At 34.9% G+C, this 27,748-nt stretch overlaps 1 protein-coding gene across 8 annotated transcripts in view; it reads left to right on the forward strand.

Annotated features, from left to right (window-relative positions):
• Positions 1-27,748, forward strand: part of FAM172A (family with sequence similarity 172 member A) — a 407,879-nt gene that overhangs the window by 142,578 nt on the left and 237,553 nt on the right. The gene's annotated exons all lie outside the window — the stretch shown is intronic.

Consider the following 27,748-nt stretch of genomic DNA (forward strand, 5'->3'; position numbering starts at 1 on the left):
CCCACGTTCCCCCTACTACTTCCTTTCTGTACCTGTAATATATCTATATTTATATATAAATATTTGGTTGAATGTGCAGGACACTGGTGTTATTGGTGACAAAGTCAAAAAGGCATATTCGGGAAATTTAGTTGTCGATTGGTTTGGTTAGAGAAAGTAGAAAAATATCTATAAAGGAGATTATCTGTAAACATGTGAGTCAAAGGAAGTAATAATCAGGTGTGAAGTTGCAATCAGATTGACAAAGAATCATTAACAAAGAGGAACAAGTTAAAACCCTTAAATGTGACTGAGGAAAGAATATAGGAGGAGGATATCTAAGGGTTGAGACTTTGGGAAGCAAACTCATTTAGGGGCTGGTGGAGGGAAATGAGACAGAAAGAGATGGCAAAGAACCACTGTTTTTTATGTTGGAAAAAAAAAGAGAACAATATTTTTTTTTACACTGATGAAACATTGTGCACATAATAATAACTCATATTTGGTAAATGAATTAAGTGAAACAAAATGTGATGTGAGGTGTTGCTAGTTTTGGTAGAACACAGCCACTGTATACTAGAAAAAGCATTGGACTGAAGTGAAATGATCTGGCTTCCTGTTTGACCTTATCTCCTATGAGCTATGTGAATCGTGATAAATAACTTGACCTTTCTGAATCCATGAATCCATGAAGGGATAATGCCCCTTTACAGAGTTAGTAATTCAGGGATTAAATGAGATGATACATGCCTAACTATAACATGCTGTTGATATGTCTTGCAGTGTTCGTACTGGGGAAGTCAGTAGGGGTGAAAACTTTGAGTCGGACAAACTCAGAGTCAAATGCTGACCCTAAGGTGCCTCAGAACAAGTTACTGCACTTCTCTGAGATGCATTGAAAAATGGAGATGATGTGAATATCTTTGTCATGATTTTCTTGTGATTTATAAAGATTAAACGAGATAATGTGGGGTATTCACTTATTATTAAAGTGAACATGTTAGTCACTCAGTTCAGTTCAGTCGCTCAGTCGTGTCCGACTCTTTGCGACCCCATGAATTGCAGCACGCCAGGCCTCCCTGTCCATCACCAACTCCCGGAGTTTACTCAAAGTCATGTCCATCCAGTCTGTGATGCCATCCAGCCATCTCATCCTCTGTCGTCCCCTTCTCCTCCTGCCCCTAATCCCTCCCAGCATCAGTCTTTTCCAATGAGTCAACTCTTCACATGAGGTGGCCAAAGTACTGGGGTTTCAGCTTCAGCATCAGTCCTTCCAAGGAACACCGAGGACTGATCTCTTTTAAAATGGACTGGTTGGATCTCCTTGCAGTCCAAGGGACTCTCAAGAGTCTTCTCCAACACCACTGTTCAAAAGCATCAATTCTTCAGCGCTTAGCTTTCTTCACAGTTCAACTCTCAATCCATACATGACTACTGGAAAAACCATAGCCTTGACTAGATGGATCTTTGTTGACAAAGTAATGTCTCTGCTTTTTAATATGCTGTCTAGGTTGGTCATAAATTTTCTTCCAAGGAGTAAGTGTCTTTTAATTTCATGGCTGTAATCACCATCTGCAGTGATTTTGGAGCCCAGAAAATAGTCTCTCATTGTTTCCATTGTTTCCCCATCTATCTGCCATGAAGTGATGGGACCAGATGCCATGATCTTAGTTTTCTGAATGTTCAGTTTTTTATTAATTATACTTTTTCATTCTTGAGTATTAAATTTTCAGAGAGCTATACAGTTGCTCTCTTTTTGTGGCTTTGCTTTATGTGTTTCTTACTCAGAAGGAAGATGACCAAATGAAGATATTTTCCTTAGCCATGTAGTTTACTTAGGGCTGTTTCCCCATCTATTTCCCATGAAGTGATGGGACCAGATGCCATGATCTTACTTTTCTGAATGTTGAGCTTTAAGCCAACTTTTCACTCTCCTCTTTCGCTTTCATCAAGAGGCTTTTTAGTTCCTCTTCACTTTCTGCCATAAGTGTGGTGTCATCTGCATATCTGAGGTGATTGATATTTGTCCCGGCAATCTTGATTCCAGCTTGTGCTTCTTCCGGCCCAGTGTTTCTCATGATGTACTCTGCATAGAAGTTAAATAAGCAGGGTGACAATATACAGCCTTGACATACTCCTTTTCCTATTTGGAACCAGTCTGTTGTTCCATGTCCAGTTCTCACTGTTGCTTCCTGACCTGCATATAGATTTCTCAAGAGGCAGGTCAAGTGGTCTGGTAATCCCATCTCTTTCAGAACTTTCCACAGTTCATTGTGATCCACGCAGTCAAAGGCTTTGGCCTAGTCAATAAAGCAGAAATAGATGTTTTTCTGGAATTCTCTTGCTTTTTTGATGATTCAGCAGATGTTGGCAATTTGATCTCTGGTTCCTCTGCCTTTTCTAAAACCAACTTGAACATCTAGAAGTTCACGGTTCACATATGCTGAAGCCTGGCTTGGAGAATTTTGAGAATTATTTTACTAGCATGTGAGATGAGTACAATTGTGTGGTAGTTTGAGCATTCTTTGGCATTGCCTTTCTTTGGAATTGGAATGAAAACTGACCTTTTCCAGTCCTGTGGCCACTGTTCTGTTTTCCAAATTTGTTGGCATATACCCCGTGGACTGTAGCCTCCCAGTCCCCTCTGTCCATGGAATTCTCCAGGCAAGAATACTGGAGTGGGTTGCCATGCTCTTCTCCAGGGGATCTCCCTTATCCAGGGATCGAACCTAGGTCTCCTGCATTGCAGGCAGATTCTTTACCATCTGATATGGGAAGCTGCAAATTTACATTAAGGATATTGTCATGGCCATTCAGAATAACAGCTCAAAAATACAGATTAGCTCAGTGTTTCTTTAATGCTGCAGTGTGTCTAATGACATCACCTTAATAGAGAAAACCATATTTGAGCAGAGCACCAGAAAACCTTCAATAGCATATTCACCAGAGCAAGCTCTTACTGGCTAATCCTTCACAGCTGCTTTGTTAGCTCCTTTTGTATCTGCTTTGAATATTGGACATTTTCACCACTGTGTCGTGATCTCTTTTCTGACCTCACTTTCTTTCTGTAGGCAATGTCTTCCACTTCTTCAATTACTGCTTATTCTTTCAAAGCTCTCAAATATGAATCCCTAGCTCAAACCATTCTCTCAAGTCTCAAATGCCAGCACCGTTCTTCGGATCTCTCATTGACTTTTTTGTGTACTGCTGTGACCCAGCGGGGAAGGCAATGGCACCCCACTCCAGTACTCTTGCCTGGAAAATCCCATGGATGGAGGAGCCTGGTGGGCTGCAGTCCATGGGGTCGCTAAGAGTTGGACACGACGGAGCAACTTCACTTTCACTTTTCACTTTCATGCATTGGAGAAGGAAATGGCAACCCACTCCAGTGTTCTTGCCTGGAGAATCCCAGGGATGGGGGAGCCTGGTGGCCTGCCATCTACGGGATCCCACAGAGTCGGACACGACTGAAGTGACTTAGCAGCAGCGGCAGCAGCTGTGACCCAGAATGACCATGCTCTTCCTCTGCTCCCTCCCTTATAAACGTGTTCCCCTGTGTCCTCTGTGAGTAAATGGCAGCATCCTCACCACAGGCCATGTCAAAAACCTAGGCATCTTCTATTGCCTTGCTCTCCACATATAATGTCACCAAAATTTGTCCCTTCCACTTTTTAAATGTATCCTATTCATCTCCTATTCCTTTCCACTGTCACTTCATAATGAAGGCCACCACTGCCTCTCACGTGGGCTGGTCTATTCCTCTTATGATGTAACTCCACATGCACACTCATCCCTTTTCAGTCCAACTCTACTTGACTTCCTCGGTGGCTCAGACAGTAAAGCGTCTGCCTACAATGTGGGAGACCCAGATTTGATCCCTGGGTTGGGAAGATCCCCTAGAGAAGGCAATGGCAACACACTCCAGTGTTCTTGCCTGGAAAATCCCATGAACGGAGGAATCTGGTATGCTACAGTCCACAGGGTCGAAAAGAGTCAGAAACGACTAAGTGACTCCACTTTCGCTTTTCACTTTCCACTGAGCAGCCAGAGTGATCTTTGAAGACACATGCTTGACCAAACCCTTCTATAGCTTTCCTTTGCTTTATGTTTTAGTTTCTTCAGCCTTAAGGTCTCAGCTTAAATATCAGCTCTGTAGGGAAGCCTACCCATCCTCCTTCCAGTACCCCCTAAGTTAACTGCTGCTGTATGTTCTTCTGGCACACTGATTCCTTTGAAGTGATTTTCCCTTCTGTAATTGTCTGCTTTCTGCTATGAAGGCAGGGGCTATGTCTGTCTTATCAGTTATCCCTACCTGTTAGCTCTGTGTGCGGCCAATAGTCTGCATTCAGTAAATAATACAAGTGAAAAAAATGATTAGAATGAATTTCTTGAATGCTGATCCCAAGAAGGGGAAGTATATTTTTGTAAGTCTTAATTCTCTGTCTCCATTCATGCTACAAATGGGATAATCAAAATGCTTATGACTTTTACTTTTCTTCTACCCTCATATCCCCATACTTTTTTTTTTCATATTTTTTTCTTTGTAAGATCTCACTTGGTGATATTACTTGTTACTACTTCTATTTATTTTGCAAGACCTTTACCATGAGTATTTCAAATATTCAGTAAAGGAATTCCTTGAATTAATGTTCCTTCAGAATCTGCTTAGAGGGTTTTGAGTCCTTACAAGACACACATTGTATGGAATGTTTCCTTTAGCGTCCTGGTACTAAGGTTAGGAAAGGTTAGGGGGCTTTGGGTGTAAAGCTTGTAATTTATATCAGCCATCTGATGCTCAGAGCTGGAAGAAGCCAAGACAGAGATTCTTGGAATTACAAACCAATGGAACAAAATATGACTTTCAGCACTAACCTAATGTGTTCTTACTTTTGCTTCACACTACACTTGAAATAGGTCATTTCTTTTAAAGGATAAATACCGTCAGTTGAACGTAGTATTTAAGTTGCCTTATTAAACTTAGTGGACTTCCCTGGGGGCTCAGATGGTAAGAGCATCTGCCTACAATTCGGAGACTCAGATTCGATCCCTGGGTTGGGAAGATACCCTGGAGAAGGAAATGGCAGCCCACTCCAGTGCTCTTGCCTTGAAAATCCCATGAACGGAGGAGCCTGGTGGCCTACAGTCCATGGGGTCGCAAAGAGTTGGACACGACTGAGCCACTTAACTTTCATTAAACTCAGTCTAGTATGCTGCTGCTGCTAAGTCGCTTCTGTCGTGTCCAACTCTGTGTGACCCCATAGACGGCAGCCCACCAGGCTCCCCTGTCCCTGGGATTCTCCTGGCAAGAACACTGGAGTGGGTTGCCATTTCCTTCTCCAGTACATGAAAGTGAAAAGTGAAAGTTTAGACAGTACAAAATATTAGTCACTGTTTTAAAACATTATAAATATACATTTCATATTTTCTTTAAATTTAAATGTATACTTGATGATAGCATCTTTGCTTTTTATTTGGCATATAATTAAATGCCGAAATGCATTTAAATGTTGAATAATAATATTTTTAGTTTCTGTTTCTCACTTAGTTATTGCCCTGATAAAATTCTGGCTGAGGGTTTGCTTCTGCTTGTTTTTCATGCTGTATACATCAGTTTTTTTCTCAAAATTCACAGTGATAGAAGGAAAGTGTGTCCGTCCATATCATTTAGTGTTCTTACTCGCAAGGATGGATTATTTTTAATAGAATGTAGCCCTCCGTACAGTAAAGTCTGATGGATAGTTTTCTATCTGCAAAGTAGGGCTAACACCTATACATCAACTTTCAAGTATCCTGACAGCTCCCTGTATTTGAGAATATTGCATAAGTAAAGGACACTGGGAAAGGGACATGTGTATTGCAAACAAGTATCAAACAAAAGTGTAATCCAGACATGGTAGAACTCTTTCTCTTCATATTGGTTTCCTAAATGTCCCTTCTGGGTGTTTCAAATATAGAGTTCTCATGAGAGTGCAGCCCAGTATGAAGCACTTCCCCTCAGTATCATCATCACTCTCTTTTAAAGTCTGTAATTGACATGCCTGATATCGACAGATCAATTAAGGCTTTGGGGAATGGAATAGAAAGTTAATAAAATCATAATGATAGCTCATTTTTTAAGACCATATTTATTACTTACACTAGTGGTTTCCAGACGTTTGGATTTCATAGATTTATATGAAAATCGTTAGATTACCTTAATTTTTCTCATTTCTTCTTCACCCTCATATATCCATGAAAACTTCTTTATGTTTGTCAGCCACTGGGACAACACCTTTTTGATTACTTGACTCAACTAAGAGTTTTTATCATGAATAGATTAATTATATGATGAGGTGAAAGTCCTCTGATCAGTGTAGTATAAAACCTTGATTGTCTGGCATGCTCAAGTGTCCCACACTTCATTATACTCAGAAGTAATACCTGTTTATGCCTGTAGTTAGGAAAATGCAACCTACCTTTGATAGTCTTTACCAGGAATGTTTTCAAGTCCACAAGATGGCAGTATTACCTCATGAAGGTAATCAAACCAATGAAGGGCAGGATTGCTTGGTTATCCACTAGCACAGGAAAAGCTGTTGAAGGCAGCTGGAGAACTCTTGGTTGTTGATAAAGTATGGAAGACAGTGTTATTGAAGATAGGAGAACATCTGAGGAGAAATTTGCTGATTGAGTAAATGATTAACCATAAATAGTAACCATGTCTTGTTGTAGGGACTCTTTCTACTTATTTTTACCTACTTTCTACTTTTACGAAAAATAAGTAAACATTAAGAAAACAAATTTCATAAGATGCCCTTGGCCTCCACCATATTCATCTAGTATCCCATTTATAACCAAAAAACACTGGGTTAATTACTTAATGTTCAGTAATGATGATCCCAGATATGGAGGCAGAATTAGATTATGTCATTTACTGAGGGAAGTAACGCATTTTAGATTGTCACCAGTGAAAATGAAAGTTTGGATTTAAAAGGTTAACCCTGAGTTATTCAGAATGCCATCAGCTGTGCTGTATCAGTGAGTTTCTATATAGATCATTTTATATATAAATTTTGAAATTCATTTCATTCATGATCTAAGGTATAAATTCATTCAGTATTCCAGCGATAAAAGGAGCTGTGATTCATTATTTCTCTTTTCCATATTTTTGGTAGTATATCGTATCTTATTCTAATAATTTAAGTACTTAGTCTCTCCAAATGTATTTTCAAATAATGTCATATTCAGTCTATATGCACTTTCTTACTATTTAATCAAACACAAAAATTATTTGTTTTTATGAGGTAGTTATATTTTGGGTGCTATATTTCGAAGTATAAAGGCACACAACTTAATTATAAGATAATATGTATTTAAATAATATATATAATATAATTCATAATAAATACAGATTTTACTGATGTTTTCAACATTGTTAAATCATAAAAACCTTTTCATTGCATTATAGGTTACTATGATTTAAGGGCAAATTCAGTATCTTCTTTTCCAGTACTTTTATTCATTTCCCCAACATCATTTTTTTAATAGAGTCATCATAGCTCTATGTTAGCCATGGTAGCAGAAATTAAAGTAGTACTTACCAGTAAAATCCACAGATTTCCAAACCCTACTTGACCATTGGTTACACCTTTTATGACAGCTGTGAGACACAGCAGATTTATCAGATTTTTAGATTTTCACTTTGACTTGCTTTACCATCTTTAATAAGAAGAGTAGTCTAAATTAATGGGATTATCAGTCTTACATGGGAATCTCCTCTGGCAGGATATTCTTACTTAGAGAGAGGGGATATTTTATGCAGCTTGATTTTCAGAATGTGGTTTAGTGCTTGCTTCACACTCTTGAAAACAACTTGTTTCTAGTGTATTATTAATAAAACTACTTTGTACTAGGTTGATGGGATTAAAATTATTTAATGTTATGATCGTGTATTCACTGTTCTAATTTTGAGGAATATTGCTCTTATGTATTAGGCTTAAGCTTTAGCATAGTATTTGTAGACGTTATATTGACCCGGCCACCACGAACTTTAGTATGTTGTGTAGACTTAAAAATGAATGTAAAGAAACTGGTGTGAATTAACCAAAAGAAAGCTGCTTGGAGTAGATAGAAGAGTTGTATTGTCTGGAAGTTTTATCATGCCTTCATGCTATAGCTCATATGAGCCTGATTTTTGAGAGATAGTTCTGACCGTGGGACAAGGGTAGTGCTCAAATAATCCAGGCTCTCTTTTATTCATTACTAAAGAGGTAGGCAGTAGGCCAGTAAAACTGCCTTAGAATCAGTTTCATTTGGCTCATGCTCCAAGCTATTCTCTTGTGCAGATGCTATAGTTATTGGCTCTAGTATTCGAGGAGGACAAAGTAATGAAGGGAAGTGACAAGGTCACAGAGGTAAAAAAGGGGAAGGTTGCAAGAATAGAGAAGTAGGAGGTTATATTAGTCCTAGTTGGACATGACCCCTTGTTCCCTGGCCTTGATGGTGATAGTTTTGTGAAGACAGTTCAAATCACTGGGAGACTAAGAACATCTTTACTGACTTTTCTCCTGGTCGATTGAGAATCTCATTGGTTAGTTTAAACTCAGAAAAGGATGCTGTTCTGCCCTTTTTCACTAGAGATGCTCTACATATAGAAGACTTCTTGGAATTAAATGTGGGGAGTCAGAGCATCCAACCACATCACCTCTCATCAGGCTAAGAATTAGGGCAAAGACTTTAGCACCAAGAAAAAAGTGCAAGCAAAAAGAAAATATGAGGAAATAATAAAGGTGGAAAGATATTACTGGAAAAAATAACATACATGAAAACTCCAGAGAGAGAAGAAAGTTATCTTTTAAAGAACTTTGATATAGTTCATCATGACAATTTGGATACATATTCAAAGCTAATGTTTACTTTGTCTCTCTTTTTTAAAACTACCTTGCTTTACATGAAAAATTTATGCATAAAAGGTCTTAATGGCAAGTTACAAGTGGAACTTAGTGGCAAGTTACATTTGGAAAATACAGCTACATTTTAAAATATTATGTTGTGTTAAGTAAGAAATATGAAGATTTCTTGCTCTTTATTCTTGTGACACACTTGAAAGCATATGATGAAATTCTAAATCAGTTTTTTAGAAAACTGTTGTTTGATCAATAAAATGAATTTAATTCTTTTTGAAAACATTTTTTTAGGGTTTTTAGCATTTGTTCTAGGAATATGGCTTTTTTAGAATAAAGTAAAATTTCCATAATTTTTATCTCTAGCTTTATACTGATTATAAGTATGATATATTTGTACTGTTACTTTATGTGCTTTGCAGAGCTTTCTAAGGTCAGTAGACAGATGGAAAGTAGCTATATAGGAGAGATTTAGATAATAGTGAAATAAAAAGTCAAAGTGAACAGATTGAACCAGATAAAAGTTTAATATCTTTCAAAAAGTATAAATCCATTTTCAAAATCTAGATTACATTAATCATATAGTATATGAGCACCACAATATTCACAGCACCTTTTATTTTGCTTTGGAGCCTTATTCTGAGTATTTTGAGAACAAGTAAATTATGATGAAATATCAAAATTGATGAGTTTACTTCAGAGTGTGAAGAACCAGAGTAAATTAGAATTCTGCTCACTAAGTGCCTCAGAGCTTATTCCACCTGACTCATCAAATGAAAAATTCATCAATTAATCCTCTGACAATAACGATATATACACAAAAATCAATCTGGAATTGATTTTTTTTAGTCTGAACATGAAAACCAAGCTCTGACTTATACATAATGTGAAATTTCTCTTCATTGCGACTTTATTATTGAATATAACAGCTGAAGTGTTCATATAATTATTTGTTCTAAGTCAACTGCAAAAGTGTGATTGTTTGAGAAAGGGTGTGTGTGTGCTGTGGAGATGGTGAGCTAATAAAGTTATCACATGCATGTGAGAATCCAGCTGATAGGAATCCCTAGAAGGCGGCCAATAGCGAGGGATCCTGATCACTGCACTCTGATGGGGAGACCACCCAGGACAGTTAACAGTGAGCTGAGTACTGAGGAAGATCAAAGGCAGAGAAGAGGAACATACAATCACTCAGATGTCAGATACAGATTAAAAGGAACATTGTGAGCCACTTCTATGAAGTGTATTTCTGCGTGTGTGGTGACTAACTCAGTAAACAATAGAAACTGGAAAAGGGAACCTCTTCCTTGTGCCAACCTGTTCTGTCTCATCTACTTTAGAGACACGAAGCCCCCATAAGTGTTTCTCAATCCATTAAGTATTTAAATGACCATTTTTGCTTTAATTCAGTAACTCTGTGCAATTCTTGAAGACTTCCAAAGAAGTCGTCTTTGAAGCTCTCTCCTGGTTCTTAGATTTCTTTCTTCCATGAGGGGCCAGTACCACAATAACTATATACAAATATCTCAAGAGAATAATCCAAGTCAAATAATAGTAGGGTTTGGGTTTTTTTTTTTTTTTTTTTGGATTAAAGAAATCTCGGTAAAAATCTATTCATATACATTATTATAAAGGAAAAGAAAGGGTCAAATTTAAGTTTACAGTATTCTGAGTGTTTTTAACCTTTGAATTAAGAGGTTCCAAAACCTGTTATTATTGCTGCTAGATTCTTAATTTCCATTATGCAAGTTCTACTTTGAATTTAATCAGACTGCTCAGTATTCTTACAGAGAAACTTCAGATTGCTCTAAATCCTGAAAGTCAGCACACCATAAGAAAAAGAAATGCACTCTTCCAATATATAGTAATGTTAAACAACAAGCAGAAGATGCAAGGGAAATGTTAAGCTAGAGAACTCTGTCAGTATTACTTATCTCACATGTAGTAAATTTTGATGACTGTCTTCTGAATGTGGATTCTTGTAGGAAATGAACATTAAGCTGTTTTTATGTTTTATAGATGTTGAAAAAAAAAGCTGAATACATATGATTCTGAAGCTATTAGAATTTTTTTCCCTGTCACAATAGCAGTAAGAAAATTGCAATAGAAATGTCTTCTTGAGTGCACAGCATATGAAATAATATGTTTTTTCCCTGTAGTTTAAAATGTTAACTTGTATTTTAGGTCTCGTTCTTTACATGTGCCTTGACAATTTATGATTGCTTGATTAAAGAAAGAGCTTCTGTGCTACTTATATGTCACAATACCAGATTTATTACATCTGAGCAGTGTTTCTAGTATTCCGATAGGTCGGATATGTATAGTGAAAGACTAACGTAGTATAATATGTACTGTTCAGATCTTTTGTTATTAAAAGATTTGTGTCTTTTTTTGCTTCTTCTTCTCTTTTTTAAAACAATCTGGAAAAATACTCATTTTTAACTAAGCAATAAACCCAATAAAATAATTTATGTGCATTAGTTCAAAGCATCTTAATTAGTTCAGAGTAATTTTTCTAAATATTTTTGGACTCATACTGTAAGAAATATATATTATTGAATTTAAAAAAAACACATTCATACCTTTTTCAGCATTTTGACCTTTTATAGTCTTTTGTATCAGATGCATTTTTCAAGGCCCATAAAGGATTACATATTTATATAATTGCCACCCCTGGGAAATATACCTTAACACAGAACAGATAATAACTTTCAAGTAATGAGCATGTCTGTGTCAGTGTATTTTCTGCACTGTATGTTTTCTACAAAGTTGTGTTCTGTCATTCAGTCTCATTGGAGATAAATATTTAATAAATGAGTCAAATCATTGATATATATTGCTAGCTGTAGAATAAATGTAACTGTATTCACCGATAGCCACGTCAGTGTAATTACAAATATTTGAGTATATTTAAAAGCAAAGATGTTAGATTTCCTGATAATTCATATAGTTAATACTTGTTCTCTTTATATAAAGTTTTTTATCACATTAGATTTGTATAGCTAAGAATTAGTCATTTTGTTAATAATAGATAATTACTTTCCTCTGCAAAATTTTTAAATGTCTTCTTATGACGAAAAGTTCTATAATTTTATACTATCCTGTAGAGCAAGAATTACATTGGTTTTTATCTTGATTCTGTATTTTAACTAGGTAGAGTGACCTGGGTATATTTTCAACTGTTTATTTCCCAGAAGAAATTAAAAATATTAGCATAGGGCAAAGAAACCTTAAATTTCTTCTGTCGAGGCAATTTTAGACTTTTGTAAATAGTGAAGTTTTGTATATATGTTTTACTTCCTATAGTTTTAACTTAATCTATTTAAAAATATTAACTGTAACTAATAACTAATTAACTGTAACTAATTTATTGACAGCATAGGACAGAGATGGTTATTAGGAAGTAAAAATGTTTGTGTTGTGATTGAGCCCGAGAAGAACTTGGTCTTAGGAAACATTTTAATAGTGTCTACATATAATACTTTAGAGTCTTCAATAATGTATAATGGTTTTAATTTTTAAAGATTCACTTTTACTTTTATTAATTCAAATCCCTTCATAATATAAAAATACTTTAAAAGTTAATCATACTTTTTAATCTAATTTCATTTATTTAATGCACTTATTACTTAAAAGTTAAAATTTTGATACACTCTTTCACGTTATTTATATTTTAAAAATCACAAACTGGTGCCCTCCACCCAAGTGGCACTTAGGAAGGAGATACATACTAATGTGCCCATTAAATATTTTCCATGGCTAATCATTTCCTGTGATGTATCAGTAAGTAATGATTTCTCACAATATTCAGTTGTTTTGTTATATAAATATAATGTTTGAAAATTTAGAGTGTTAACTTGTTATGTGCAATTTCTCTATCAGAGTAGCTATTTTTTTTTAAATCAGAAGGTTTTGTTTTGTCACTTTGTGAGAAAAAAAATTCAAATTCTTAAGTCTGGAATTTAAGACTTGCTTGTCTCATTATAGAAATATTCTTAGAAGATAAATTCTGAGATTTTTCATTCATTCTTAATTTAAGAGCTCTTACATTTTTTTCAAAAAAGTAATAAATTTGACTTTTTAGAAAGATAACCTTAGAAAGTCTGAAGATGATTATTTTAAATGAGGTAACACTTCATATTTATTAAAAATCTCCTACTTTTGTTTCAGTAATTTCTCTACCTAAAATGAATGTTTATTAGGTAGTATGCTCTCACCTTATTATTGTTCAATAGAAAGTAACCTGTTTAGAACTGTCTTTAAAATTGACTTTAAAAAACCTATCATTAAATTCTAACCATATGAAATGTAGTAGTAACGTTAATACATGATACTGTTATTTAATCCTTTTTAGACAGGTGCCTCAAAGTAGTAAACTAAAAGCAGTATAGTTAGAAAAATGATTTGATTTACTTCAAAGGTTAGTAAAATACAAAATACCTTCATATTATGACTTTTTATATCAAATGACATTAAGTTATCAAATACATTTAATTTTCTTGAAATGAGGTTTATATCTCACAGCTTTAATCACACCAGTGTATTTGGTACGATCATTTAAAATAATGTGAAGTTATTTACTAATGTTTTTATTATACTTTAACATATCTTATTTGGTAAAGGACTATGGAAATAAAATAAATGGGTTAATTCCCTGTCTAGATATTGTCCCCTAAGCTCCTGTTTTGTTATGCAATCAAAAAGATCCTCTAGTTTTTTTTCATTAATTTATATACATAACATTAATTGAATGCTTATTGTGTGCTTTTCCAAAGTTTACCATCTCCAGTATTCTTAGGTTTTCTATCTTTCAGTAGTTTATCCTATTAAAGAAGAAATGTTTAAAGTGGATATTTTCACTACATTGTAAATAAAATGTTAAAACAGAAGCAAATTACAGCTATATTTAAAATTGACCAAGATACATATTTTTTTTCCCCTAAACACCATTTGGAAGAAGTCTTAAGTCATTAAAAGAAAATGTAAATTGCATACATTTTTCCCAACACAGTCAGCAAGTTTTAATGCTACTTGTAAATACATGAAAAGGGAATTTTTTTTCTTAAAAACAACACAATTTTAACTTTCACAGTGACCAGGCATGTTCAGACTACAAATAATACTGTAGTGTAAATAAGTCTCTTTTATCCAGATAGTATCATATAATTCATTTGCATAGTTTCAAAATTGTTAAAGTCTGAACTTTATGAACCCAAATCCTAAATATCACTATCGTCCAATTAGATTTTCCTTGGTTTTGGAAAAAATAATAGTGTTTTAAGGCATTATACTACTACATTTGAACGCATTTGAGAATTGTTTTTGGGGAAATGGTGTTCTGAAAAGAAACATTAACATTTGAAAATAAGAATTCTTGCTCATTGATTGAAACGATATATTTTCAAAAATTTATCCTGAAAGTTTTTTTTTAATGTGTGTAGATTTCTTGAATTTTATCTCTATACTCATAAAATGTTATGAGTTAAAGAATCAAAATTAATCATTCACTGTAGTGTCTCTTATTAGGAGTGCTTTTACAACAGGGAATCTTACAGAGGCCCACTCCTTCATTACTCTGACTCCCTGGCTGACTCCCAGAGTCATTGATGGGGTCAAAGTTAAACAGCAGATTCTGTCTTTGTTATACACAGTAGCATTCCAAACCCTACTTTGACTTTGGAGTTACATGTAGATATGTTATGCTTGCATCTACAGGTGTCTATATGTAATACAGAGAGAGACAGAGAATGAGTGTCCAAAATTTTTTGAAATAAAACATTAGTACTTGCTAATAGTTGATAAGGGCAGGCACAGGGAAATATCTAGCCTAAGTATTTGCAGTTGTAAGTTAGAGCACTTCATAGGGCTCCTTTTCTTGCCTACCAAGGATCCATTTTCCTCTGAAAATATCTAGTGTATACTCAGATTCCTGTCTTACTAAAAATGCTTTTATTCTTCAGTTAGCAAATTTAAGGGATTAGATTACCTTTTCAGTTATTGCATGTCTAATATAATTAAATATTAATACAGTGAGCATATAAATAATTTTAAGGCATTTACATTGTAGCTTAACATTCATGTATACTAATAAAAGTTTATATGTAATTTTGATCATTTGATCTTTTATTAGGATAAAAGCTAGCATTCTTATGCTGCTTGACAGTTTTGCAAAATGCTGTCCCCCATTTTTCTGTTTATATTTGGGACAAAAAAATGTAACTTATTGTCCCCATTATGCAGGTATAGGAATTGAGGTTTAGAGTGTTCTAAGATGTTTTCCCAAGTTATCATTGCTAGTAAAAAAGGCTAAGATGAAAGTAGAAACCAAATCTTCTGAGTTTAGATTCAGTTCGTGCCTTTCAACAGTCTTATAGCCTATCCTCTTTATGTTGGTAATTTAAAAAAAAAAAAGGTGATTTAATGGTTCAAAAATGTGAGAGAAGAAACATAAATGCAAAAATTTTGTAGAAAAGCAAGTGGAATGTTTTGTTGTAATTATGATTTTATAATCTATGCTTTGTTGTTTCTAGTGGCAAACTGTCCTTTAATGGAGAAAATGTGAAATGTAAAACTGAAAAGACTTGCCTTGTCAGCTCACTCTGATGTTGGTTGTTTTACTCTTTTCTCTTAATAATATAAAAAATAGCACATGTTTTTGTAAAAGACCTTTTTAATGCAAATGATTCAAGTAGCATCAAGGAATATAACATTTGGCAATTTTTTTTTTAACATTTTAAAAAATACTCCGGGAGGGAGGTTCAAGAATGAGGGGACATATGTATGCTTATGGCTGATTCATGTTGATATGGCAGAAGCCAACACAATATTGTAAAGCAATTATCTTCAATTAAAAATAAAATTTTTTAAAGTACTTTTTAAAAATTCTGAGATGTATCAGTAAAACTATCAATTTATATTATATATTTTGGTATATTTTGGTGATATCTGCAAAAGATTGTACTTCCATTTTGCAGAGAATAACCAGTAATTCTATTGAAATCTAGAAGGAAGGAATTAAATTTGTTTAACCAGAATAACTTAAAGAAGTAATGGTATTGATTTTTTTTAGATACTGCTAGACCAAGAGATTTAAATTTTAAATGCAACTTAATACTTGAGTTTTGAGAAGGAATAGAAGAGAACCTCTTTTATGCATAGATAGTCACTAAATCCGTAGTCCAATATTATTAGCATTTTTATATGTCTAATTGTTCCTAACTTGATGGTCTAGCTATGGAAGTATGTTTATTTTATATTTACTGTTACCTTATGTCTAAACCCTAAAGACATTTTATAAAAATAATATTTCGGTTTTTTTTTTCCAGGGGAAAAAAAAAAAACCTCTTTACTCTTACTGATTTCAATATTATCATCCCCTTTTATTTAATAGAATCTGCCTTTTCATGTAAGGAATATTACAGACATGTGCCAATTTGTCTCTAGGATGAGTGGAGGCTGGGAATCATAACAGTTTATTTATTTAACTGCTTAATAGTCCCTCTTGTCGACTCTTAAGTCATTTTTCATGGTTATCTTCTGATTCCTATCTAAATTTTCCACATCTGTCTTAAATTATGGAGTCACTGGTAGATGTAATGCTACGAAGTTGAAGAGTAAAGAGGCTTTCTCCTGTATTCTCTCTGTCTTCTCACTCTGAAATAACTACTTGATTTAAGTTGTTAGGCACTACTTGGGGCAGAGATGATCAGTAAGACACAGTTTGGGTAAAGATTCCAGAACAGAACTGCAGAATGGCATGAACGTTAAGTGTGGAGAGAAAACTGAAGAGACAAATATAGTTTTGTCCCTCTCAGTTCTTTACTCTTTACTTAGGACCTGTTTACTTAGGTCTTCAGGTCCATGCTCCTAACCATGCCTCACTCCTTTAAGACTTTCACTGAAAAATTTTGTCGGGGTGTAATAATTTACTCACATAAATGAGATTTTTCTCTTGACATTCAGAGATTTTTGAACTTAACTTTTTTGAATTTGCCAAAAACAAAGTTATTGTATTTTGTAACTTCAGGTCTCCAATTTCTACATAAAATTGAGAGAAAAGATAAATCTCCTGAATAGAATGGATTCCATTGTTGACCGTTAAAAATATTTTGTGTTTGCAATGCACAATACATTTGTAAATGTCTACACTATGCATGTGACCCATGTATTTTTAAGACTTCATCAAAGGAAAAAGTAAGGTCTTCAGTTATATACAAAATGATAGAATTTAAAATTTAAGCAGTCTCATTTTCCAACTCTCAAAAATTCATAAATTTTAGCTTATTTCTTAACTCTAGTATGTTTTTTTCGTGGCTTCAAGTAAGCAACTCTAAAACACTGCACAGAAGTTGAATACATTCCACAATAAATAGCATGACTTGAGGAAGATAAAACTTCCCTTCAATGTTTTACCAGGACTAAAAGAGAAACTTCTCTCCAGTCCAGTCAGGTCTCCTTTTAAGAGATATCTGGTATAGTCAGCTAGTGTTCATTGAAAGATACAATTTGTTCTCCATCCGGGCAATAATTCTTGAGTATAGCTGTTACTTACATAATGCCTGAAGCAAAAGCATAATTTACACTGTAAAAGTTACCATCAGCCTTTGGTCATGACTTGAACGACTGTGATGCTTTAGTCTACATAGTAATGCTGGCTGGCTGTCACCTACAATTTTACTTTCCTTCCTTATAAATACTTTGTTCTCTGCCACTAGTTAGATTTTTTTTTTTTAAATTGGCTTCAGCCTTTACCCCCCAAATTTCCAACCATTCAACCCAGAGACACTCATTAAACAGCCAGCTAGCCAGGGCAAGACAATGGCTGATGAAACTAAGCATGAATTGTGTTTGAGAAAGGAAGTGCTCACGTGTTCTTCATTATTTTGTTTGTTTGTTTTCACGTTATTAATCTGAAATCATTGAACTAACCACATCAGATGTTGTACTAACTTACATACCAACTGCTCTGAAGTCATTGCTTTAAAAGTCTGCTATGTAGCTACACTGTATATACACTAATGTATAGAATTTTCAGTTTACTGGTTGATAGTTGCTTGTATATTATGCTCCTTTGAATCATTGGTACTGTGTGCCTGAGTTAGTTCATATTCTTTCTATATAACTTTCAGCAGAAAAAACAATAACCAAAATGATTTGCCACCATATTTACTGAAAAAACATGTCAAAGACATTTAAGCAGGCTTTGTTTTTGAAAGTACATATTACTTGGTTTTCTGTCACCTGTCTTTTTGTGTGTATATGACTTTAGTTTTTATAAACTGTTGAAGTATTTTAAATATTTTTAAATGCAAAAGTATGTGATAATATGAAAAAGAAAATTTTAGCTAATATTGTCAGTTTTAGTAGAAACATTTACTTTATCTAGTAATCAATAACAATATTACACTCCCAACTTTATATAGTAAACATACAGGAGATACAAGTAAAAAATCCCAGTTCTTTTTGGGCTAGTTCACAAAATAGAGAATTATTCAAATGTCCAGATATTTTTGCCAGTATATAAAGAAAAATTGAAGCGTGGGAGAATGCCCCTCTATGGCAGAATCATTGGGCAATGCTTTGACCATACATTTGACCACTTTTCATTTGTAAGATGCTGTTTAGCCCAACTGGAATTCTCTACATGTACTAAAAAGATAATTCACTCCCACTTAACGGCCCGCAAGAATAATAGGGGCAGGTGTACAGCAAAGCTCTAGCTTGGCCAGCACTCATGTGGGCACAGCCCCTTAGCTGTCCTTTTGAAGGTGCCATGTTTGAGACTGACTCTGGTGGAGTGACATCTGCAGGACTGGGCAGGTGGTGAAGCTGATGCTTCTAGTAGCGTGCCAAATAATGGCTCTTCTTAATAGCTTGGGTGGCCACCAGATTGAGGTGTCTTTGTGGATGTGAAAAAGAGTAAACTAATCATCCATTTGAAGAGACTTTTTTGAGCCACATCTAAAAAAGAAATTATCTTTTTACGAAATGGCATCTGATACTCTTAACTAATCTGCTACTCTCCTGATGCTGCTTTCTTCACCCAACTTTCTCTCAACAGACTTTGCAGAATATATTTAGATTTCAAACTCCTAGCCTTCTATTCTTTTTATGGCCTATGTAGGCTGTCAACAAACCTCTTGTACACAAATTCTGCTCTAATTTGATATGGGAAAGCATGTAACCATGGAAACGTTCTTTGTACCCTATCTCAAGCCCTGGATGCTTTATTTACCCTTTATAGAATAGAACAAATAATCTACATACTTACTATTCACTTTTTTTTCCGCTAATTTTCAGCTAAACAGCAAATATCTGACTAAAATATTTCTTCACCAAGGTTATATTTTTAATCAGACAAGTGTTACTAGTCTGAATTTGTTTGGATTAAAAAGATGAATAACATTTAGAGTGGCCTATCTTTTACCATAGTAATTGTGTGTATAGCTTATTAGAATATCTTGATGATGATTTATTTAGAATATTTTTAATGTGTATGAAATAGAAATGTCCATAAGCTAAAACATTAGGATTTTATTGAATTCCTAATATATGTTATTATAATATGATATATATGCATGGATTTTATATTGAAGATCTGTTATCCACTGCACTTGAAGTTGAGCAGATTGTTAATCTTTCTTTTCTATGAAATAATTGTATATTAGCCACTTTTACAGAAATGTTCCAGGTTAACATAAATTAAAAGTTAAAAGTCTTAAATAATTTTCCATATTTTTTATTATTCCAAGTACCATTTAGCTTTCAGGAACTTCATCTTTCATATTTTCATCCCAGTCTTGTTACTGCCATCTAAGGTCCAGTTCACTGAGAATGAGGAAGCAAGTAAACTTTTTAACAGAAATGTACTTGAGGTTTTAAGCTAATACATGATTATATGTTGATCATGTTAGAATTATCGATAACCTATCATACTCATCTTCCAGCTCCCAGCACAGTGACTGTGTCTTATTCTTTATTTTACACAATCATGCTTGAACATGTAACAAAGGAACTCCAAAGTTCCTAGTCATGGACAATGCTTTTGAACTCCTAAAACTCTATTACAATTAAAAACTTTTTTATAAGCATCTTCCAAACTTTTTGTAGTATTAAATAGCATAGAATTTTAATAAGCAAATATTTATGAGTATGAAGTTGATCCTTATAGTAATAGATGACATCTAAAGAACCAGACAGAAAATGATTTGTTGGTAGAGTTTATTAGCTTTATTCGGTCATATACTAATATTCATGTGGTATCCTTCTGTTCAGCCATCTGTTGATTTTGCTACCTAAATGCACACTCCTCTACTCTTGTGTAAGCATTCTCAGGTTTCCCTGTAGGATATAGATTTTGCCTAAATTTCTCTTCTACTTATAGATTTATTCTTATAATTATTTCAGGTTTCTCTCTCACTTTTCATTTTGACTGCACACTATTTTCTAAAAAGTGTATTCCTGATTATTATACTCATAACTAAACAGAAGAGAATGATTACTGTGTTTCCCATTGTGGTTAAGATTTCTAAAAGGTTGGCTAGCAGTTTGTATGTCTTTACCTCTCGATGAATAGGGCCCAATTCTCTTGCATCGGGTTAAAGGAATAATGGAAAAAGAACCAGGACTATGACAGCTGGGGGTTGAAGGTAGAATTTATTAACCCAGAGAAGGTGCCAGAAATGTTGGAATATGGGATAAGCCAAAAGTGATTCTCAGACCATTTGGGTACTGATCAGCTTCAGGTCATTTGATTAATCTTTCCATTGCTGTTGTGACATTTCTTCCTAAAGAAAGAAACCAAGCTCCAGAATTTTGCAATTAAAACCAACTGTCAAAGACATAATTTCATGTTATATACTATTTCTCAGTTTCTCTTTTTAGATTTTACTAATCTGTGTTTCTCTTGTGACTGACAAGCTTATGAATATTGTTTGTACTCCAGTTTAAAAAACGCTTAGTGGTGTTTCACTCCTAATTTTATCATGATTTGTGATATAATATTCACAACCACTAGGTACTATTTCATTTATATTACAGTAGGAACCTAAGTTACATTCTAATCTTTTAAGTTTGGAATTTACTTTAATGTTCACTTTTTATTTGTATCTTATTAGTATATTAGATAGTATCTGAGTAAAACTATTTGCTCAAATAGAAAAGAAATAGCCTTTTTTTTCAAATTTATACTCTTTGAAAAAATAATTCTTACATGTTGCTTTCAAACTTAATACCATGTTCCACATGCAGTAGCTGTTCAAGACTCCTTGGGTAATTGATTCATGGGTCCATGGAAGAGTCATTCCTATTGGTTATTTTGAATCACTAAACATATGTCATTGAGTATCTAGCATTCATTCAAGTAATGACATTATGCTTTTGTCAATATTTCTGTTCTCACTTGAATGGTCCCTTTCTGTGAGAGACAGTATATCTAAACAGTATTTGTTGAATATAGAAAAATGGGCTAATATTTACACTTTTTTTCCCAAAATGGTTTTTGTTTTCAAGTACTCCATGAGGCACCAGTAAGGACCAGTAAGGCACTTACTGTGCCATTGAGATTAAAACTATTAATACTGGAAAAATCTACTATAAGATATTTAACTGACAGTTTCTATTAAAATTCATAATAGTAATGTAATTAAAATATCCTAACCACCCATCTTGCATGCTGGACTTCGGCATTATGCAAACCAAGAACTTCCAGATGTCCAAGCTAGGTTTAGAAAAGGAAAGAGAACTAGAGATCAAATTGCCAACATTCTCTGGATTATAGAGAGAGTGAGAGAATTTCAGAAAAATATCTCTCTCTGTTTCATTGACTGTACTAAAGCCTTTGGCTATGTGGATAATGACAAGCTGTGGAAAGCTCTTAGAGAGATGGGAATACCAGACCATCTTACCTATCTCCTGAGAAACTTGTATGTGGATCAAGAAGCAACAGTTAGAACCCTGTATGGAACAGTTGATTGGTTCAAAATCAAGAAAGGAGTGAGACAGGGCTGTCTGCTGTCACCCTGTCTGTTTAACCTATACACTGAGCACATCATGAGAAATGCCAGGCTGGATGAGTTACAAGCTGGAATCAAGATAGGTGGGGGAATCATCAACAACCTCAGATATGCAGATGATACCACTCTAATGGCAAAAAGAGAGGAAGAACTAAAGAGCCTTTTGATGAGGCTTAAGGAGGAGAGTGAAAGAGCCGGCTCAAGACTAAATATTAAGAAACTAAGATCATGGCATCCAGCCCCATTACTGCATGGCAAATAGAAGGGGAAAAGGTGGAAGTAGTGACAGATTTCCTCTTCTTGGGCTCCAGAATCACTGCAGATGGTGACTGTAGCCATGAAATCAGAAGATGATTGTTACTTGGCAGGAAAGCGATGACAAACCTAGACAACGTATCGAAAAGCCAGACATTACTCTGCCGACAAAGGTCCATATAGTCAAAGCTACAGTCTTCCCAGTGGCTACGTATGGTTGTGACAGCTGGACCATAAAGAAGGCAGAGTGCCAAAGAATTGATGCCTTCAAACTGTGGTGCTGGAGAAGACTCCTGAAAGTTCATTGGACAGCACAGAGATCAAACATGTCAATCTTAAGGGAGATGAACTCTGAATATTCACTGGAAGGACTGATTCTGAAGCTGAAGTTCCAGTATTTTGGTCATTTGATGCAAATAGACAACTCATTGGAAAAGCCCCTGATGCTGGGAAAGATAGAGGGCAGAAGAAGAGGGCATCAGAGGATGAGATGGCTGGAAGGCATCACCAATGCAATGAACAGGAACTTGAGCAAGCTTTGGGAGAGGGTGCGGGACAGGAAGGCCTGGTGTGCTGCACAGTATGGACTGTGCTGCCGTCCATGGGATGGCGAAGAGCTGGACACGACTGGGTGACTGAACAGCAGTAACAAGTCACCCACTGACACAGACAGACTTCTGTCCATATAGCAACAGTTCAGCTATAAAAGAAGCTGTTGCCTTGATCTTTCAAGCACCTTTATAAACATTTCTTACAGTGACTAGAGCCCTCTTACCTTCTGTCTCCCAATCCATAACCCCCATCATTGCTTCTTTCTTCAAATGCAAATTGAAAGCAAAGGAACTTGTTTCGCCTATAACATAAACTACTTTTAAATTCAGCCTATGGAAGCAAAGACAAAATAACCAAAGTATTTTTATAGAAGCCTAAACCATTACTGCTTTGTTCTTCCCTGAATATAGAGGAAGGTTTTTTTTTTTACCTAACCAAAAACAACTTTTTCAAAGTTTTTCTTATTTTAGGTATCTTCTTAGAAGCCTTGATAAAGAACACTTAATATACCTCCTGTGTCTATACTTGCTCTACGCTGACATTTTAGCAGTACGATTGTTTGTTGGTACACCCTTATTGTATCTATCTAAACAGCTTTTTTAGCAGATAGATGCCACCTGTTTCTAATTTCACCCTTTAAAATATATATGACCCCTAGAGGTGACATATGGTCATTACAGAGCTATTGCCAGAAGTGCTAACAATCTGTGAGATTTGTCACTTGAGGATTCACATACAGCAGAAGATTATCATAATTAAAATCAAGAACCACTTAGCACAAGCTAACAGTAATAAACTTTATATAGTATATGTCCTGTTGGTTAACATTGTGAGATCTAGAGTCAAAACGGACTCTGATAACAGTTTTACCACTCATTCACTGTGTTAACAGCTGTTTGCTAAGGACACCAATAGCATCTCTGCCTTGCAGGCTTTAATGATTAAATGAAATAATGCATGTAAAGTGCTTAGGGTATTTGTGAGCTTACGGTATATAGTGAGCACTCAAATGTTCAGTCAATTCAGTTGCTCAGTTGTGTCCAACTCTTTGCGACCCCATGGACTGCAGCACGCCAGGCTTACATGTCCATCACCAACTCCTTGAGCTTGCTCAAACTCATGTCCATCAAGTTAGTGATGCCATCCAACCATCTCATCCTCTGTTGTCCCCTTCTCCTGCCTTCAATCTTTCCCAGCATCAGGGTCTTTTCCAAGGAGTTGGTTCTTCGCATCAGGTGGCCAAAGTATTGGAGTTTCAGCTTCAGCATCAGTCCTTCCAATGAATTTTCAGAACTGATTTCCCATAGGATGGACTGATTGGAACTCCTTGCAGTCCAAGGGACTCAAGAGTCCTCCAACACCACAGTTCAAAAGCATCCATTCTCGGGTGCTCAGCTTTCTTTATAGTCCAACTCTTACATCCATACATGACTACTGGAAAAACCATAGCTTTGACTAGACGGACCTTTGTTGGCAAAGTAATGTCTCTGCTTTTCAATATGCTGTCTAGGTTGGTCATAGCTTTTCTTCCAAGGGGCAAATGTCTTTTAATTTCATGGCTGCAATCACCATCTGCAGTGATTTTGGAGCCCAGAAAATAAAGTCTCTCACTGTTTCCATTGTTTCCGCATCTATCTGCCATGAAGTGATGGGTCTGGATGCAATGATCTTAGTTTTCTGGATGTTGAGTTTTTTTAACTATACTTTTTCATTCTTGAGTATTAGATTTTCAGAAAGCTATACAGTTGCTCTCTTTTTGTGGCTTTGTTTTATGTATTTCTTACTCAGAAGGAAGATGACCAAATGAAGATATTATCCTTAGCCATGTAGTTGACTTAGGGCTTTATTTACTGTAGATATATGAACCAGTGATCTTTATTATACTGTGTACCAACAAGGAAGTATATCACTACTGTGAGCTGCCATTGTTCAATAATAAGGTAAGTCCCTAAAAAGAGGGAATTAAAGGTGAGAATGAAAGGGAATTGGGGTTAGAAATACAGAAAACAAAAGAAGCCACAGAAAGAGAGTTACATGTGAGGAGCAGGACAGTATCATAAATGTATGTCTCTGTGCTACAGGTAAGGGAAACAGTCCTACTTAAAGTTTTGCTCTAAGAAGTTCTTATTTAAATTACTTACACATGCAAATAAAGATAGGAAAGAAAAACAATGAAGGAAACAAGACATAGCCTCAAGAATATATTTAGATAATAAAAAATCATAATATTTCTCATACCAACATTCATCTTGTCATGAAAATCGAAAAAAGAAATTGTCAGGGAACCGAGATAAAGATGGGTGTTCATCTTTGAGAGACATGGGTTCCCCAGTGTTATACTGAAGTAACTGGAGCTTCCTAACTATTGTAATGACCCCGAACTTACAAATAAACTGGGAATATGGTGCAACAAAAAATTAGGGAATAGAGAAGAGCTATTTTTTACACAATCTGAACTAGTATTTTGCTAGTTATTGGGAGCATCATTTCCTTTTCTTTACAGAGAGAGAGTGGTGAAAGTAGAAAAATCAAAAATATACATATATCTTCTTCTACAGACTTTCTGTAAATTTTCTTTCTGTTTTTTGGTCCTTTCTTTCATAGAAACTCTACTGTATAAATTATATACTGTTGAGCTAACACTTTAGAAAAACCAGAATCTTATCTACAAATAGTTAAAGGAAACACATTTTAATACAAAGTAACTTTCATTAATAGATAAATCATTTTATGTTTGAAAGAAATAACTTCTTTTGAGAAGGCTCTGGATTACAGAAAGCTTAGAGGGGGCAGTTTGCTTTAATAAAGATAAGAACTTTTTGTTCCAGAGTATTAAGGACACTCTTGCCCATTGATATTTGGGAATAAATCAGATGCTTTTACCTCAGTTATATAGCTTCATTTTTTACACTCAGTGATCCTATGTGTCAACATAGAGATCAAATGTTGTTGATCATTTAGTCAACAACATCATTTATGTGTCAACCTGTACTCTGCATTAGGGACTTGATACAATATTTGGAAAGGATTTTAAAGTTTGCATGCTCTGAAGGACTGAAGATCTTAAGCTCTAACCACTTCTTGAAATTTTATTTAATAAGCATTCTGTAGAATATGGAAGTTTGTATTTCCTGAGGAAAGCGTTAAGCTCACTTTTGTATCACTTAACTGCAATGTTCAACTTAAGGGGGAAAAAGTGAGCATAGGTTACAGTCATTGCAGAAATCTGCTAAAGATACTACCTCTTGAGTTCACTTCTCATTTTGCACTGAGAAGCATGAATAGTTAAGCTTTTGCATTTGAAGAATATGTGAAAAATTTAAACACCTTGAAGTACTGTTTAGCATTAATTTTTTCTCTATTAAATGAGTTACTTTTTGTTTTTTGGTTGAACCAAGCTGCTTGTGGGATTCCAGTTTCCCGACCAGGAACTGAACTGGACCCCTGCAGTGAAAGCATCAAGTCCTAACCACTGGCCCGCCGGGAAATTCCATAAAACGTGTTACCTTATTCTGAAACTTTTATTGTTAATTGGACTGTTGGCATGCATCTACCAGGGTAGTAGCACTTCTGTTTCCATCTTGAGAGTTATGACAATGGATTTTTTTATTTGAAGGCAGGATCATTTATTTTTAGGGTAGATATAGCCATGTCTTCTCAAGTCATCTATTTGAATAGATTTCTTAGACATAGATTTCTCATTGAATATTATGGTATATTCTTTACTATTTTAAATATTTTTCCTTTACAAAGAGAGATTGAGAAAAATGTTGATGAATCCTGTTTTTGATTTGCTTATTATACTTTGTGATCTTTTATAGTTTTTCCTACTTGATATCAATTATATATTTACAACTCTACAATTCATTATTTTGTTTATTCAGATTATGAAATAACAAGCTGTATCTACTAATTATGATCTATATTTTTTGTTATTTTATGTTAACAGAATGGTTTAATCTTTGTACCAAATTTTGCAGGAACTAGTGTTTTCTCTATATTTTATATAGAGAGAAATGTAGTCTCTCTGTGTTTTAGGGTTTTATCATATTACTTTGTTCAGTGATTACTAGCTAGACATTTTAGTTTATGATGTATGTTCCTGATTGCAGTTTTCCATAAAAGCACATTATGATATGACATACAAATTAACTTTAAAAGTTAGTTTAATGTATGGATTTGTGTCATAATCTTTGTATTTTCATTTAAATGTGCAAAGTATGAATTTTAGTGTTTGTGTTTAAACTTTATGGAGTGCTAGGAGCAATAACTAGTTGTAATTTGAAATTTGGGTAACTTAAAATACTGCTATATAGCTATCAGATTAACAAGTATTTACAAAAATTGATTGGAGCATTTCACATTTCTATAATGCAGGATGTTCAAATTCTTTTCAAATGCTTACTCCTTTTCCTTATTTTACCCTTCTATTGATATCCACTTGGAAGACTTAGAAAGCAGAAAACATCTCTTACATATCCATGATCAAAAATGAACGCCTGATGGCCTGAAGGTTGAAATAATTATCTCTGGTGGCCGTGCAGATCTCAATGTCAAAGCTAAGAACCACAGGGCAGCTGAATTAAAGCATGAAAACTGGCATGAGCACAGACAACTGCTTGAGGCTCTTTATTACTGTTTGATACAGCAGCCCTTTGTTGAGAATCTTGTTTTTTTGGTTCGAAAGCAACTGTGTGTGTCTAATCTCACATTTGCCTTTATCATCAATTCCATTCCTGTGATATTTACAAAACTAAGCAACATCACATGTATTTATCCTGATTTCTGCCTTAGTGGTCCTGAAGCCTTCTGCTAATCTGCAGATAGGTGGCACCGTTCATACAGATTGAAAAAGCAGTGCTTTCCCTGTTCACACTATTCCACGCTGTAAATTAACCTGTCACTTTATTATTTGACAAGATCTTCATTTTTATTCATCAGGACTTGGGCCAGGATGGGTGCATTTATGGCCATTTGCTTTGCACGGCTCTCAGCTGAGTTTGTAGGTATTGTAAGTGCGCTCCATTATCCCTGTTACAAGTGCACACAATGCAGATGCTGATCTGC

The sequence above is a fragment of the Oryx dammah genome, unplaced genomic scaffold (genome assembly GCF_014754425.2).
Source record: "Oryx dammah isolate SB20612 unplaced genomic scaffold, SCBI_Odam_1.1 HiC_scaffold_5, whole genome shotgun sequence".
Taxonomy (NCBI): Eukaryota; Metazoa; Chordata; class Mammalia; order Artiodactyla; family Bovidae; genus Oryx; species Oryx dammah.